Raw genomic sequence first — 19,320 nt, forward strand, 5'->3', positions numbered from 1 at the left:
TTTTAAGACTTTAACATAATTACAAAAAAAATTAAATGTTTTAAAATATTTAACAGTATATTCCTAACGATATTAAAAATTGTATCAAAATGAATGTCTTGTACACAAATGAGAGGTTTCTATAATCTTATCAAAACGAAAAAAAGGTCGGTACATTTTAATGGGCTTTTCGGCAATTATACTCCAATACTATGATATGGTATTGTCTTAGATTTTTAGGCTTTCATATGTATTTTTTCCTCCTTTTTTTTTCTTAAGCATTTTGTATCCTTAAGATCATTGAGGAGTTATCATGGAAGACAGTTAAACTATTAAATAACACAGAATATAAGGAGTAGAATCATTCAATGGCTTCAAGGCACAATTTTATCTTCAACACACAGAACATTATATAATTACGCTTCCCTAGTTGCGAGTTTGAGAAATTTCACAACATTCACAACAAACCTCAACAACAGAACACTCAAATATCAGTAAGATATATGCTTTGAATCTACCTCTTCACTACTTGGAGGATAGAAAATATGGTCTGAACTGCGGTGAGAAGGAGGAGGACGATTCCAGCAATAGTGGCAATAATTTGCCATGATGTACGACAATAATCACGTTTCAATGTTTGATAACAACCACGTTTCAATGCCATCTTCTTCATGTGCCACCAATCTTCATTAAATCCATTCATCCTTCAACTAATATAAAGATATTCAGAATTTAAATGCGGTAATGTGACATTATTTTTCAAAAGACCATTAACTACTTTCACAATATCATTAGTGTCATCTATCCATGAGTGCGCTATTTTCTTGCGAACAAGAACATCCACATCTTTTTGGGTGTAGGCAAAAATAATATTTTAAAGATGTAGTTAAAAAACTTAAATACGATTTAATATAATAAATTGCTCAACATAATTTACATTTTTTTAATTTTATTAATTTAACACAAAATTTAAATTTATTTATTTAAATAAAGGCATAATTATTTAAATTTTTAAAATTGGGAGAGAGTGAGTATACAATTAAATTAAAAGGGTAAAATAATAATTTTCAAAATTTTTAACATAATAATAAATAAAAAAATTAAATATTTTAGAATCTTTAACGAAATATTCATAATGATATTAACAATTGAATTAAAGTGTAGGTTTTAAAAATAAAAAAGAGATCTTTTTAATTTAAACAAAACAATAGGAAGATTATTGTATTTTGTACTTTTTTTATTTAAACATTATCCTATTGTAACTGCACAAGTTTATATAAAGTTGAAAAGTATCATGCAATATTGCTTTACTACTTCACAATTGAGATTTTTCATCCAAAAGAGTTGTATTAGGAACAATATACAATGAAAGCTTTAAATTAACGTAGCTATATATCACAGAACAATATTTGAACACTAGACACCGAACATGACAAATTTTGAGGATATACAACACTCAAATATATATACAACTTACAAGCTTCATAGGTATACTACTTGAGGATATAAAATACGCTTTGGAGAATGTGATACACTTTATTCTACTTAACATAGATAAAGTTAATCAAGTTGACGTTTATTAACTTCATATTAATTGCTTTAACTTTTTCTTATATTAAGGACAAAAAAAAATTCAAATCTCACCTTACATTAAGCATGAGAGGAAGTATATAAAATTTAGGGTCACCAACTGAGCAATTAACACTAATTGTCTTGATTAATCTAACGCTTTACTTGATGATAGAAAATACGGTTTGAAGAATGGGGAGAATGAGGATTATGAATTCAGCAGATATATTCATTGTACCTTTTGAAGATATAAATGTATTCAGAAATCATTATTAATTGCTTGACAGGCAATTATGTCCGATGAGCTATGATTCATACATTTAAATTTTAAAATATTCTTAAAATAAACGTGAGATTGAATGCACCTGAGGTCCGGAACCAACTCTGCAGACGTGTTTATTGTAAATTTAATCAACTTCAACCTAACTATTTAATTCGTGGACCAAACAGAGGGTCTATTTAAAATTTTAAAACAATTACCAATATAAACATCTAAAATAAAAATAAGTTAAATAGCATAATTAATAATATTTTGTAAATAAATAAATAAGTAAAATATAAAATTTTTGATATTAATTTAAAATAGAGGTAATTTTGTCATTTTTTTCATAAATTTAATATCAAAACAATACCGCTGAGTTGTAATGAAATTTTAAAAATTTAGATGCTTTAAATGTAAATAAGCTTGGTCAAGGATTCTTTATTAAAATTCTTCCTCAAATATATATTTGTCACGAGTGAACAGACCATAAGCTTGAATTACCAATATTGCTTTGCAACCAAAGTGTAAATCATTATTATTCTTGCGATTTTATTTATAAGGTATCAGGAAAAGATTAATTTTAATTTTATTTATATGGAATTTTATTATTTTTATATTTATCTTTACATTTTTATCCCTATCAAATGCTATAAAAAATTATTAAAAATAATTATTTTTGTTGTAAAAGATAGATGTAAAAGCTTATTAAATTTTAAGATGAAATTAATAAGATTTAAGATTTTTCTTATTTTGATAAAACATGTTACAAATGATTCATAAATATGACTAAAGGGTGTAACTAGCTAATTTATATTTCTAAAAAAAGTGGGTTAAAATTTTGATTTTCTAAAATTTTTTTATATGTTTCCAATTATTGATGAGTAAAATAAATATAATGTTTGACCTATTTAAAGTCTCACATTTAATTTAATTTATTTTCTTTGATAATAACAATAGAGAACATGACCAACGGATGAAAATGATAAGGAAAAATGGTAATAAAATCTCTCTAAATTATATAAATGATAATATAATTTCTCAAAATGTCATAATTTTATTGAAGTTTTTAAGAACTTTTCTGTCATTAATAAATTTATATAAATAACTAAATTACCTTTGTAGCAATATCAGAAATTTAACATGCAAAGTTATGATTTGCTATTATATTGTTGTGAATATAAGAAGTAAAGTTGTGTTTATTTAAATAAAACTTATAGTCATTATTTGTTATTTTCAATATTTGTAGCAATATCAGAAATTTGACATGCAAAGTTATAATTTACTGTTGCATTATTGCAAATATAAGAAGTAAAGTTGTAATTATTTAAACAAAACTTATAATCAATATTTATTATTTCCAACACTTGTAAATTTAACATGTAAAATTGTAATTTGTCATTATATAGTTTCAAATATAAAAAAAATTGTGATTATTTAAATAAAACTTATTATCATTTTATTTTTTAACAAGAATAATTTAATTACTTATATAAATTAATTAATGATAAAAAAGTTTTTAAGAACTTCAATAAAATTTTGATATTTCAAGATATTAAATTATTGTTTACATAATTAAAAAGGTTTTTATTATTATTTTTTCAAATGATAATAAAAAAAGTGAATTTACCACTCTTGAAATTTGTTATGATTGGAGAGTTCTTAAACTGGCATTTAACGAAGCACTTTGCAGTATATCATCATGTTTCCATGGATATGGATAATTAAATCACATCATCCATTTCCATTAATTGAATTCATGGTTCCATTTTTTATTTAAACCGTGTCCTATTGTACAGGGATAATAGGTACAAGGGCATTTCAGTCATAAAATATTACTATTTCTCATGTGTACAATGAAGAGTACAGCCTATTGATGGTCGTGGGGGGAGAGGGGGAGAGAGGGGGAGAGTCTGAGAGACATTCTGGATGCAGCTGGCTGGGGTTGACGAAGACTTCAATCCAACTTGATATTAAATGAAATGTCACCAGTCAAGGAAAAAAACATTTCTTCTTCACCAATCTTTGTTTTAAAATATAAATAATTTAATATTTGTAAAATATTTTTCTTATTTTACTCCTATATATATTAACCTCGATTCTCATATTTATGAATTTATAATATTCTTCTTATTCATCATAAATTAAAATTAAGAATAAAAAAATATTATATATATTTTTATGAAAATACAGATTTTATTGGTATACAAACTGTTTTAAAAAATTACTTATATTTTGAATAAAAGAAGCACAAGTTTAAATTGAAGCATGAAGAAAGTTCTGCAGGAAAAATGATATTTTTAAGCTCAAAATGTTATTTGTATAATTCTTTGGGAGTAAAATATAAAATAAATAAAGAAAAATTACTTACCAATAATGTTAATTAGAGGAGGAGGATAACAAGGAACATAGGTAGTTGAGGGAGGGGGGGAACCAGGGAACATAGGTCTCATTAAGAATTATATTCAAGTATAAGGGCATTTCGGTCATAAAATGTTATTTCTTATGTGTACAGCACTGTTTTGAAAACCGGATCGGACCGGCCGGTCGGACCGTCGACTGGTCTGATTTTTGATCTAGTTCAAAGGAAAAAACCGTTTTAAGAGTTGAGCCGATTTGAGCTGTTTCGAACCGGCGGTCGGACTGGAAACCGGAATCAAACCGGGAACCGGATTCGGTTTTCAAAAATCGGACTGTTCAAAAAAAACTTTTTTATTTTTTATCAAATTTTTTAAAAAAATGACTAATTTTTTTAATCATTTGATATTATATTGTATCATATGGCTTTTTAAGTCATAATAAACTTAAAATATTTCATTTTTTTAAGTTAAATTACAATTTCATATGTATTTCTTATATTTAAATTATTATATACATATATAATTTTTTTAATTTAATTATTACGTCACTAGTTGGACTATTGATCCAACCGGTTGAACCATGCGAACCGTGAACCGCTGACTTTTTCGGTTCAATGTCCGGTCCGATTTTAAAAACATTGGTGTACAGTGAAGGGTGCAACCTATTAAATGATCGACATAGAGAGAGAAAGAAAAAGATGCTAGAGATTGACAAAGACTTGTCAACATGTTAGCTGAGCACTAAATGTTACGGTGGGGAGGGAGTGTTTCACAATCTTAAACTTCGTTTGGTATGATAGAAGAGTTTTTGATAGAATCGGAATCAGAATTAGAATTGGAATCAGAATCAAAATCAGAATTGAATTGAGTTTTAAAAGTGTGTTTGGTATGAAGATGGAATCATGATATAATTTTAATAAATATATGTATTTAAAATATAAAAAATCAAAATACCCTTTATTTTATCTTTTAATGAAAAACTTAACAATAAAAAAAATAAAGAATGTACTTTTAAAGCTCAAAATACCTTTTATTTTATTTTTTTTAATGACACATAAGCCAATTCCATGTTGAGTTGATGGATTTCATGGTCTCTATAATAGAATTGGATTCCATCAATTTTGATGGAATCAGATTCCTTCAAGAAAGCAATTCTGATATACCAAACAAGTCAACCGAAGAATTCCATATCTAATTTCATTTCCCTTTTCACAATTATGATATACCAAACATGGCCTTAGAGCATATCACTACTTGCAACTTGCAAGGCTTTAGAAGCACTAAAAGTATGAAATAAAATATTAATGAGGTTAGATTTAATAAAAAAAAGTAAGTCTTTTATAGTGTGAAATCAAAATTTAAATTCTTATTAAAAAAATATTCACATTTTAATACTTAATAGTACCTCAAATCAGAGAATAAATTAATAAGAGAATACCTATAAAAAATATTAAAATAAATTAATGACAAATTTAGTAACATATATTATATGTTTTACATATGTATTATAATTTTTAATTTGCGTACAATGGCCTGAAACAACAAATATAAGCAACCGAAGGAAGAATAACGTTAAGAAAAATACCACCAGCTAGTTTGTTTGGAACATGATGATCAAGGCTGTCAAAATCAAGAGTTTAAATAAACTTGTAATGATAATGTAAATTCAAATTGTAAGTAAATTTATCTCTATTAATAAATAATTATTAAAAATATATAATTAAATAATTTAAATATAAAAAATAATTATAACTTAATTTAAATATATTTTTAACATAAGTCAAAGAAATTCAGTCTACATTAATAAATTATCAAACTTAATATAGAAATTTTAATGGGGAATTTCATTAAAGTCTCTTGGATGTGACATAATTTTAATCAAACTTTAAAAAATTTTAAAATTTCACTATAGTCCTTGAGCATTGAAATAAAATAAATTTTCTTGCTCGAATGAATAAAATACCCTTCAATTATAATTAGCATTACTGATATAACAAATCAACTTACAATTTTTACAAAAATAATATTAGTAGAATAACAAGTTAAATTATAGGTTTTACGAGTAACATTAATAGAATAAATATAACTTCTTATTTATCTCATAATATTACTTGTAAAAATTATAACTTGACTTATTATTTTAATTATATTACTTATACAAATCATAACTCAATTTGTTATTATAGTAATGTTACTTGTAAAAATTATAACTTGCCTTGTTATTTTGCTAATAATATTTATAAAAACTGTAAATTAACTTGTTATTTCAGTTATATTAGTTATAAAAATTGTATCTTGACTTGTTATTATAATAATGTTACTTATAAAAAATGTAATTTCACTTATTATTTTAGTAATATTACTTATAGAAATCATAACTTGACTTGTTACCATAGTAATGTTAATTATAATTGAAGGACATTTTAGTCATTCAAGCAAGAGAATTTATTTCTTTTCAGTGCTTAGAGCTTGTAGTGAAATTTTAAAATTTTTTGAGATCCGATTGGAATTATGTCATATCCAAAAGACTTTAATGAAATTTTTCCTAATTTAAAAAAAAAACTTATTTTTTGTATTTCTTATTTTCTCTTTTATTAATACTATTTTTTATTTTTTTAGTTTTTTTTTTGCACTAGATCCTATCGCTCGAGTTTATAAAATATATACCTAATTTGTCCAATTTGATAAAAAAATAATAAGTTTAGTGAATTTAACTAAATTTGTATTTAGTTTGAATTTATAATAATTTTATAAATTAAAAATATAAATACAGTAAATTCGGAGGGTTAAATCGGCACTTGAACAACAATAATCACAATGCAAAAAGTCCATCAACTCCAATTTAGAATTTAAAGAGTAGCGCACAAATTCCAAGGTCTATAATTGGAAGACAAATAAAGTCTGATAAAAAAAATCTAAATTTTAGAAAATAAGCCATAAATACTAAATTATCGATCAAGTTGTGACTTTTTAAAAATGAATTGTAAATTATTTAAAAATATTACATAAAATTGAGTTGTAAAATTCTTCACAGGATTAGTCATTAATTAGGATCCATTTCAAAAATTTCTAAATTATGTGATTTTTGGGTAATTTGATAATATTGTGTCAATTTGACGAAGACTTTGATCCATTTAATGCCACTAATGAGGAACATTTTAGCTAAGCCATGAATATGCACAGAAAATGACTTCTACTTTCTGTGAAGTGAGTGTGGTATTGCATTACTTGTTAATTGTTATTTGTCTTACATTACGTGATGAAAGTTCATTATACTTTGCTTATTGTCAATTATCTAACTTGTGTTACATCTATTACAGCTTATTATAACTTGTTAACTTACCCCCTTCATTTTGAAACGCGCGCGCACAAAAGAAAATAACCAATTCACTCAGTTTAAAAATGTTAGTTAAGTATAATAATTATATCTAATATTAAAATAATTGGACTAAATATTCCTATAATAAATGAAGCAAATTTATTTGGTGAAAATAAACATTGAATTTATTGGGACAATTTAAGAAAAATGTGATAAATGCTTTTTGTTACATATTATGTGTATTATCATGGATTTAACAAGTCATGTTATATATCACATCTGTCTCAAATTATAAAATATTTTTAAGAAAGATTTGGCATGCTAAAATATAAAAGACTTTAATAAAAAATAATGTTCAATCAATGATACTTTTTTAATATTACATTCCCCATTATATGCTTTCCCTTTAATATTTTTTCACAAATAGAGTATTAAATGAATGATATTTTTTTATGTTTATATTTTTTTTAAAAAAAATAAGGTTTTAAAGTGTATCGAAGTATTTAATAAGTCATGTTAAGTAGTGATTCACATTTAATTTTCTTATCTCTTTATTTCTGTTAAGGGACATTTAATTATTTGCCTTACAAAATTATTTTCATTTAAGTCTCAACAATATTTTTAAATTTATTTGGTCTTAATTTTTAATTAAATTACACCCATGGTGCTAATATGAAATTCTCCCAAAGTAATATTAGAATTTAGAAAAGCCAGGCTTGCTGTGCTCTTAAATTTCATTTCGACCTGCTCCATCTGTATGAAGTCACCTCCACTACCTCAAGCATAATCAGTTTAAAAACAGGTTTGTCACGTGTGCAAACACATGCTTGAATTGCCAATACTTCCTACCAACCATAATATAAATTGTTACTAATAACTAATTTACCTTTCTAAAAAAAGTTCCTTAGAATTTTTATTTTCTACAAATTTTTACATTTTTTCAAATTTTGAGTGAAATAAATATAATATCTGACCTATTCAAAACAATATCATTAATTACTTGAGTAAAATATAATAAAGTGAGTGTATAATTATATATATATGTATAACCTATATAATGCTTTATAGTTTGGACTAAGTGAGGTTTTTAGAACATATTATATATATTGTGGTTTAGAGAGAGTATTTTACAATCTCACATTTAATTTCTTTTTTTTTTCTATGATAATAACAGAAGAGATCAGGACCATCTCTGTTTGGTTTAATTTCTATTGATTTTTTAGAACTTGTATTTTAGATAAACTGTATTTTATTGAGAAGCATAAAATCCTTGTGATAAGGATGAGAGGGAGCAACTGTTTTCTAGTTATCCAATCAATACCTTATTTTTTATATAACAAATTAAATTAAATTTTATCCAATTAAATTTTATGTAGCTTAATTTATGTTGTGCTTGGCTCACAGAGGAAAATAGAAATGAGAGAAAATGAGAGGAAAAAAAATGAAGGTAAGAGAAAATGAGAGGAATATAATTTTCTCTCATTGTGCTTGACTGAGTGAGAGAAAACTCAAAAGAAAGAAAAGTTATTAATTTATAAAAATATTTATATAATAAAATTTAATATTTTAACATATTATATATATAATAATTTTTATCATATATTATTGACTCAACAAAAACAAAACAACAACAACAACAACAACAACAAGCCTTTATCCCACTAGGTGGGGTCGGCTACATGGATTGCAAGACGCCATTGTACTCTATCATTTATTAAGCTTTTAGAAATATTATTAATTAAGAGATCACGTTCAACAACTTCCAAGAGTGTTCTCTTAGGCCTTCCTCTACCTCTCTTAATCGGACTCAAAGTTATATGTTCCACTCTTCTCACTGGTGCCTCCCTTGGTCTTCTTTGTACATGCCCAAACCATCTCAACCGATTTTCTACCATTTTTTCCTCAATAGGTGCCACCCTCACTTTTTCACGTATGTGCTCATTTCGAATTTTATCTTTACGTGTATGTCCGCACATCCATCGTAACATTCTCATCTCTGCTACTCCAACTTTATGCTCTTGCTGTCCCGTTAGAGCCCAGCATTCACTACTATATAACATTGCCGGTCTGATAGCAGTACGATAAAACTTTCCTTTAAGTTTATTAGGCACCTTACGGTCACAAATAACTCCTTTAGCTTTTCTCCAATTAAACCACCCAGCTTGAATTCTATATGAAATATCTCCACTGATTTCGCCATCATTTTGAATAATGGCTCCCAAATATCTAAACTTTTCCACTTGAGGTATAATTTGATCTCCCAATTTCACTTCCAAATTATTTTCGAATAGTCCTTTACCAAATTTACAATATAAATATTCCATCTTACTTCTACTCAGACGAAAACCTTTCAACTCCAATGTCCTCCTCCATAACTCAAGTTTGCAATTAACCTCTTCTCTTGTCTCTGCTATAAGAACTATATCATCCGCGAAGAGCATACATTTCGGGATTTCCTCTTGAATATGTTCCGTCAAAACATTTAAAATCAAGTTGAACAAATAAGGACTCAGAGATGATCCCTGATGTAGTCCAATCTTTATAGGAAAATCCTTTGTTTGACCACTAGGCGTTCTTATACTAGTTTTTACCCCCTCATACATATCTTGTATGGCTTTAATATAAGCAATCCGTACTCCCTTTTTTTCCAACGCTTTCCAAAGCACTTCTCTTGGTATACGGTCATAAGCTTTTTCCAAATCAATAAAAACCATGTGTAAATCTTTATCTTTACAACGATACTTTTTCATTAATCCCCTTAGTAGATAAATTGCCTCTGTAGTTGATCTACCTGGCATAAAACCAAATTGATTCTCAGAAATACTTGTCTCCAATCTCAACCTGTGCTCAATTACTTTCTCCCACAATTTCATTGTGTGGCTCATGAGTTTAATCCCTCTATAGTTAGTACAATTCTGAATATCTCCTTTATTTTTATAAATAGGAATTAATGTACTTCTCCTCCACTCATCAGGCATTTTCTTGGATCGTAAAATCACATTAAATAACTTAGTTAACCATCTCACCCCTTCTTCACCTAAACATTTCCACGCTTCGATAGATATACAATCAGGTCCGTTAGCTCTACCATTTGCCATTTTCTTAAGAGCTTCCTTTACCTCCTTATCACGTATTTTTCGATAGAATGACAAATTTTGTTCTCCTTCACCAGTTACTAAATCCTCCAAGTTACTAGATGAATCCTCTCCATCATTGAAAAGTTTAGAAAAATAAGTCTCCCATCTATTTTTAATTTCATCATCTGTAACTAAAATTCTTCCCTCTTCATCCTTAATACACCTTACCTGTTCTAAATCTCTTGATTTTCTTTCCCTACTCTTGGCAATCTTATAAATATTTTGCTCTCCTTCCTTCGTCTCAAGGTTCTTATAAAATTCTTCAAAAGCTTTGGAACGAGCTTCACCCACAGCTCTCTTAGTTTCCTTCTTAGCCATACGGTACCTCTTCCAATTTTCTTCATTATTACACAAATGTATGGCTTTAAAACAGTTCTTCTTATACTTAATTTTGTCCTGTACACTATTATTCCACCACCAAGACTCCTTATCTCTCGAACCAGAACCTTTCGATTCTCCCAAAACTACTTTTGCAACCTCCCGTATCTTTTTAGCCATATCCTCCCATATGATGTTAGCACTTCCCTGAGAATCCCAAATTCCTTTATCCAAAAGATTTCGCTTGAAAATATCTTGCTTCTCACCTTTTAATTGCCACCACCTAATCTTTGGTGTTACTACTTGTCGACGTTTTTGGATTTTACTCATAATACACACATCAAGGACTAGGACCCTATGTTGTGTCGTTACAGCATCTCCAGGGATCACCTTACAATTTTTACAAAGTTTTCTATCTGTGTTCCTAACCAAAAGAAAATCAATCTGCGACCTTGAGGCTCCACTTTTGTAAGTGATGAGATGCTCATCTCTCTTCTTGAAACAAGTGTTGGCAATCTTAAAATCATACGCCAATGAGAAATCAAGAAGAGTTTGCCCTTCATTGTTTTGCTCTCCAAAACCAAAACCACCATGCACCCTCGCATACTGACTCAACAAAAACATAATTAAAAATTATTTTATCCAATACTAATAAAAAATTATTTTATCCAATTTAAAATTTTATTTATTAAATTATTAAATATACAATAATATTAAAAGTTGAAGCTATAACCAAATTTAAGATACTTAACTGAAAATTAACTTAAAATTTAAAATTAGCATTTGCTTAATTAATTTGAAAATTAAATATACTGCTTGCATGATAAAAATTCATAATTAAAATATAACTATACTACAAATATCATAATAAAAATAAAAAGAAGCAAAAGACGGCAATGAAAAAATTAATAGGTAAATTTAAAAATAAAATTTTCTTTCCAAAATCTCTCAATATTTAAAGAGAAAAATTAAAAGTAAAAATATGTGAATCTCATATATTATTTTTTTTCACTCTTTTTCTCCCTTCACTTTTTTTTTCCATAGTCAAGCAGGAAAAAATAATATTTTTCTTTCACTTTCTTCTCCCCCGCACTTTTCCCTCCCACCAAGTATATCATCAGCGACCAGCAATGGATGGGTTGACTATTTTTTGAAAAAGTAGAATAAAGAAATTTTAGTAATTAAACATAAAATTTATTAATATATAAAGGATATGAAACTGGACAGTATCTGTGCACTTCATGGAATACTAAACTTAATAAAATATTTATAAAAAGAAAAAAGAAAAAAAGCTTCGTCATTCATAGTCATTATTACGGATAACGACCAAGTCACGGCTCCACCTCTTCAAAATGGTGGGCATCGTCAAGGTCGTCTTCACTGGCTACCGTACCAATATAATTGACGTGTCATGACCAAATCTTATTATGGCTTTTTGCCAACGTGCTATCGTTTAGATTGTTGTATTTCATATTAATTTCAATTTCAATTTTATTTATAAGTTATTAGAATATATTTTATTAAAATTAATTTTTTAAAAAATTTAATAAATTTTTAATTTTATCCTTATTAAATATATACTACGTTCGTTTAAAAATATAATGCATTTTTAACTGAATCTCACTCCAATAAAATAATTACTTACTTTCAAACTAACTCTATCTTTTCATATTTACTCCTATTAAATACCATACAATAAATATAAAGTCATTATTAATAAGGATACTTTTGAAAAAAAAGAAATGATTACACTTCAAAAAACAAAAAATGCCTTACATTTTTTAACATTCAACTATTCAAAAAACGCTTTACATTATTGAATGAAGGAAGTATATCTTAGGCCAAGAGTTGTGTACTTAATTTTATTTATTTAATGTACTTTTATCCAATTAAATTAAAACAACTAGATTTTAATATATTAATAATATTTATAACAAGAATTTATTAGAGAATAAATAATATATAAAGGATTTATACGTCTTGATTTAATTGAAAAAAAGTACCTTCAATATATAATATTAAGTATATAAATTTTTGAAAAAAAAAATCATCTAAGGATGCTTGGAGAGTTTGTTATATCAAAGAATGATTTTAAAAATATTAAATTTTACAGCATCTCTAAGGTACCCATCCAAAAATAAGATTTTAGGAGAAAAGATATAATTACTTCTAACGTTTAATAATTTAATAAGCTATTAATTACGTATAGTTAGTTGTCAAAACCTAAATGAATATTTATTTTATATAAAATTAAGTCTTGTACAATTAAACCTATAATTTTATATAAAAAAAACTAAAAAAGTTCAAGCAAAATGGGAAGAAAGAATGGTTAAATGGTAATATAGATCTCATATTATAAGTTTGGTAGTAATTTGAATCCTAAATTTATTATTTTATGCATTATTTTAACTCCTAAAAAATCAAAAATCTGGCCCGCACCGTTAATATGAAGTTAACGCCACTACTTTAAGCCCCTCCCTCTGCCTCCGTCTTCCATGTCAGTAACACTTTTATGGAGTTGCAATAAAGGTTGGCATGAGAAATTTGTAAGTAGATCAGACATATCATATTATTTATAATTTATTTAATAAAAATATAATATTTAAAAAATATTAAATATAAATTAATTTTAAACATTAATAATAGTAGAAAGAAAAATTTAAAAAATTAAATATAAATTTTATTATAAGAATAAATTAATTAAAATAATGTCACATAAAATTTTATTTAGATGACTTGAGATATTTTAATTGAATAGATTATAAATAATGTGATGCATCCATTAAAAGTGTGAATTGCATTTAATGAATTTTATTTATCAAAATATAAATATATCTTATAAATTGAGATAGATAAAAATATTTAAATGTTCTATGGTTGAACTTTGTTATAAATGGAGAGCTCTTAAACTCACATTTAACAAAGCACTTTGAAATATATTATCATGTTTCAATGAATATAGATAATTAAATTGTATCACCATTTCCTCTTAATTGTACGTATTCCTGGGTCCATTTTTTTTTTTTATATATTTAAACATTGTCCTCTGGTAACAGCGCAAGTTTTCATAAAGTTGAAAATTATCGTGCAGTATTGCTTTACTGCTTCACAGTTGAGATTTTTCATCCAAAAGAATTGTATAAGGAACAATATAAAATGAAAGCTTTAAACTAACGCAGCTATATGTCACAGAACAATATTTGAACACTAAACACTGAACATGACAAATTTTGATGATATACAACACTCAAATGTATATACAAGCTTCATACATATAAGTAAATTGTGATACCTAGAGGATATAAAATTAACTAAAAAAAATATAATTTCATATCTCTACATTTTGTTCAAATTTTACTATAGGTCCATATATTTTTTTTATATTTTAAGTCTCTACATTTTTATTTTTTAATATTCTATGTTCCCATAAAACCCTTATGAAAGAACCTAAAATATAAAAAAATGCAAGGACTTATAGCAAATTCGAGTAAAATATAGAGACTCAAAGTTATGTTTTTTCAATTAACTAACTTTTATTCTACTAAATATAAGTAAAATTAACTCACTTCACACTTAAAATTAACTAATCTTAAAATTACAAAAAATGTAGCATTTTAATTTTACTTTTTTAACCATTAATAACCATAATAAATTTTTATCTAGTTCAAGCGACAATAAATAAATAATGGTTAAAAAAGCTTTTAAATTTCACCTTATATTAAAGACTTAAAGGAGTATATATATTTTCAATTAGGTGATTAAAACAAACCGTATTGACTAATCTTTTTTTTTTTTTTTTACCTGAAGTATTGACTAATCTTAACACTTTGAAGATATCAATGTATTTAGAAATCGCCACTGCTTGACAGGCATCATGTCCTATCATTTATATATTTAAATTTTAATTTTTCTTTTAAAAAAACATGAGATTGGATGCAACTGAGGTCCGGACCCACCTGTGCAGACGTGTTAGTTGTAAATTTACTCACCAAAATAGAGCAACTTGTTTATGGATAACATGGACACATTAATCATTTTTTAACTTTTTAATAATTAGACTGAAATAGCTTTTAATTTTTTAAAATAATATATTAATACTCTCTCTATTTAAAAATATAAGACATTTTTTAAAAAATTAAATATTAAAAAATATAAAATATTTTTAATCTTTTAAGGTATAATCATTGCATGCTTTTTAAAAATATTCCTATTGAATAAATCACTTTATATTTATTTTAAGATAAAATACTTTATTAAATAAGGATAAATATGAAAAGATAAGATTAGTTTGAAGATAAGTAACTATTTTATTAGGGGGGTGAGAGTTTAAATGGAGGGAGAATATATACATTATTATTTTTAATTTATAAATAATACAATAAAGATATAAACAAACATTCAGTGATTAAGTTCATAAAAATTTTAATTTGAAACACAAGAATAAAATTTTAAATTGTATAGTTTGAAAAAAATGTAATAACATTTATTTTTTAAAAAATAATACTGTTTAGTTTAATAAAAAATTCCCAAACCCACCCTCCCTTTTTTTTTTTCATAGCAAATTGTTTAGCTAGCGATGGCATTGGATTACAGTTACGGTTTTGGGTAGTCAGATAAGAGCTACACATATAGAACGATCAGGACCAAGGAAATGGAGGGGAAAAGGGGAGAAAGGAAAGGGAGAGATCCGGCGCATCCTCAACCTGGCTATTTAATTTGTGGGCCAAACAGAGAGCCTATTTAAAATTTTAAAACAATCACATGATCAAAAATCAATATTTATTTTTAGAGCATACTACTACTTCTTGCACGGTTTTAGAAGTATTAAAATAATGAATAAAATACTAATAGAGTTAGGCTTAGTAGAAGGGTTAATCTTTGAAAGCATCTATTAATAGAAATGCCCATATTTAATGTTTGATAGTGTCTCGAATAAAATTATTTTTAATAGGAGGATAACTCTAGGAAATCAAAAATATACTGAAGTAAATTAATGACAAATTTAGTAACATATATTATATTTGTTTACATATTTATTATAATTTTTTGAATATACTTAACCATTATTTATGGGCTGAGCTACGTAGGACCATATCAATGACAAAGTTCTTTCAACAAGTATTTAACATAATTGCATGTTTAAGATTTGAATTTGATATTATTGGTTTAGCTAACACAATTCCTTATTAGTTGAACTGCATGCTAGTTGATATATTTATTATAATTTTTAATTTGTGTACAATAGTCTTAAACAACAAATATAAGGAAACGACGGAAGAGTAACGTTAAAAAAAAAAAAAAAACCCACCAGCTCGTTTGTTTGGAACATGATATGGAAGTCCCTCAACTTCAATTCACAAGGCAACGCACAAATCCCGAGGTCTACAATTGGAAGACAGATTAAATCTGATGAAAAGAAAATTCTTTACTCAAGCAGTTATAAATTTTAGAATTTAAGCCATAAATACTAAATAATCAAGCTGTAAATTGTAAAAAATGAATTGTAAATTGTTTAAAAATATTACATAAAATTGAGTTGTAAATTAGGATTCATTTAAAAAATTTGTTAAGTTATAAGATTTTTGGATAAGAGAACGTGTCAATTGAAGACTTTAATCCGCATCGAATGGAATGCCACAAATGATGGAGATATTAGTTGAGCAATGAATTTACAGAAAATGACTTCTTTCTATTAAGTGTGTGTGGTATTACATTACTTGATAAGTTCATTATGTTATTTATTGTCAATTATCTAACTTGTGTTGCATCTTATATGACTTGTTATAAATTATTAACTTACTCCCTCCATTTTCAAATATAAAAAAAATCAATTCATACAGTTTAAAAATATTGGTTAAATATAATAATTATATCTAAAATTTAAAAATATAAACTATCTTATAATTAATGAAATAAATTTATCTAGTGAAAATAAAATATTGACTTTATGGGGACAATTCAGGGAAAATGTGATAAATGCTTCTCGTTACATATTACTCACTTTAATTTTATTTATAAATCATTTTCAATATGTTTTATTAGTATTTAAAAAAACTTTAAACTTTATTAACTTTATTTTAAAATTTAATAACTTTTCGTGTCTACCTCTAACAAAGACAAAACGAACTACTTTTAATAGTTTTTCTTAACATTTAATAAAGGTAAAAATATAAAAATAAACACAAAAATAGTGAAGTTCTTATAAATAGGATCAAAATTAATTTTCTCTCTTTATCTAATAAATAGAACCAGAGGAGTATGCAAATTCTTAGGGATTTAATAAGTTATATTACAATTTTTTTTGGTGAGTCATATTACAAATTTAACAAGTTATGTTAAGCAATGGTTCACATTCAATTATCTTATCTCTTCATTTATATTAAAGGCACTTTAGTCATTTGTCTAACACAATTATTATTATTTCAGTCTCAATAGCCTATGGTGTATTTTTAAATTTATTTAGTCTTAATTTTTAATTAAGTTACATTCATGGTGCTAATATGAAATTCATTGTGGATGAGCTGGCTTGGATTGATAAATACTTCGATCCAACATGACCCGATGAAGACCATATTAGTTGAGAAATAAATGTAAAGAAAATGACTTCTTTGTTCTGTCTATTAAATGGGATCTCTACTTGAATTGAAGTGTGAAGAAAGTTTCACGGCCCCTTATTTTTTAAAGAAACACAATTTTTATAAAAAATGATGCTTCTGTAATTGTTGGGTGTAAAATACAAAATAAAAAAGATAAAAAAGTAAAATGACACCTTAAAATATAAGTTTTGGAGTGTCTCAAACTCTAGACTCACTTTTAATAAAATGTTTCCTTTCAACTTTTAAAAAGGTGCAATTTGGCCCGTCAACAAAAGTTAATTGTAAGTTAATTTTGATCATTAGTTTATCAAAAAAATGATAGAAAATAAATTTCAAAAATTATAAAAAAAGATAAAAATGATCGAGTTGTAAATTTTCAAAGACGAATTATAAATTATTTAAAAACATTATGTAGAATTTAGTTATAAAATTTGATTAGTAGTAAATTAGGATCATTTCAAAAATTTCTTAAGTAATGAGCTTTTTGGATAAGAGTTTGTCAATTGACGATGACTTTGATTCACATTTAATGCAATGCCACCAATGATGAACATGTTAGCTCAGCAATGAATGATTGAATGTACACAAAATAACTTCTTTCTATTAAAGGGGTGTGATATTATATTACTTATTAATTCCCTTACATTATTTAGTAAATTTATTACATTGCTTGTTGTCAATAACCTAACTTGCCTTACATTTATTACGATTTGTTATAAATTATTAACTTACTCCCTCTATTTTTAAATATAGAAGAAAATAATCAATTCACCTAGTTTAAAAATGTTGGTTAAGTACAATAATTATGTTTGACATTAAAAAATTTAGACTAAATTATCTTTATAATTAATGAAACATATTTATCAAGGAAAAAGAAACATTGATTGTATGGGAACAACTAAAAATTTGATAAATGCTTCTTGTTACATACTCTCTATGTTTCTATTTGTAAAAGAAAAAAACTTTATTACATAGTTTAAAAAAATTAGTTAACTATATTAATTGTATTTGAAAATAAAATAATTGAACTACAATGCCCTTTATTAATTGTATTAATCAAACCTTCATTAATTATTTTTTATGACTATGAATGATAAAATTATGATGGATAATTTAAGAAATTTGTAATAAAAGTTTATTAAAAAATATAATTTTTATTATATAAAAAATAAATTAAAAGTGATAGTTTTTCTTATAAAAAAAAGCACAGGAAGTATTATGTAAATTCTCAAGAATTTAATAAGTCATGTTACATATTTAAAAAGTCACAATGATTCATATTCAATTCTCTTATCTTCATTTCTATTAAAGACATTTTAATCATTTGCCTTACAAATTTATTTTCATTTCATTCTCAACAACATGTGGTGTATTTTTAAATTTATTTAATCATAATTTTTAATTAAATCACACCCATGGTGCTAATATGAAATTCTGCCGAAGTAAAATTAGAATCTTAAAAAGCTGGGCTTGCCGTGCTCAGTAATGAACGCAGGCCTCCCCCCCCCCCCCGGGGGCCCCATCCAATAAAAACCACAATTTTACTGCTCTTCGGAAAGGAAAAAAATGTTTATGAAAAATGAAAAAATTAGCCCCATATTTTAAGCGATTTTCAATTTTGGCCCTCCAATATGTGTGTTCCGAGATTCGTTACTGGCTGTGTTCTTATCTCATTCCATTTCCAACCTGCGCCATCTACATGAAGTCACCTCCACCACGTCAGCATCTCAATCTAAAAAACATGCCCGTCACATGTGCGCAAACACAATATCAATACACCGTA

The sequence above is a fragment of the Prosopis cineraria genome, unplaced genomic scaffold (genome assembly GCF_029017545.1).
Source record: "Prosopis cineraria cultivar Desert tree isolate PC_DT_omini unplaced genomic scaffold, ASM2901754v1 PC7, whole genome shotgun sequence".
NCBI classification, from domain to species: domain Eukaryota; kingdom Viridiplantae; phylum Streptophyta; class Magnoliopsida; order Fabales; family Fabaceae; genus Prosopis; species Prosopis cineraria.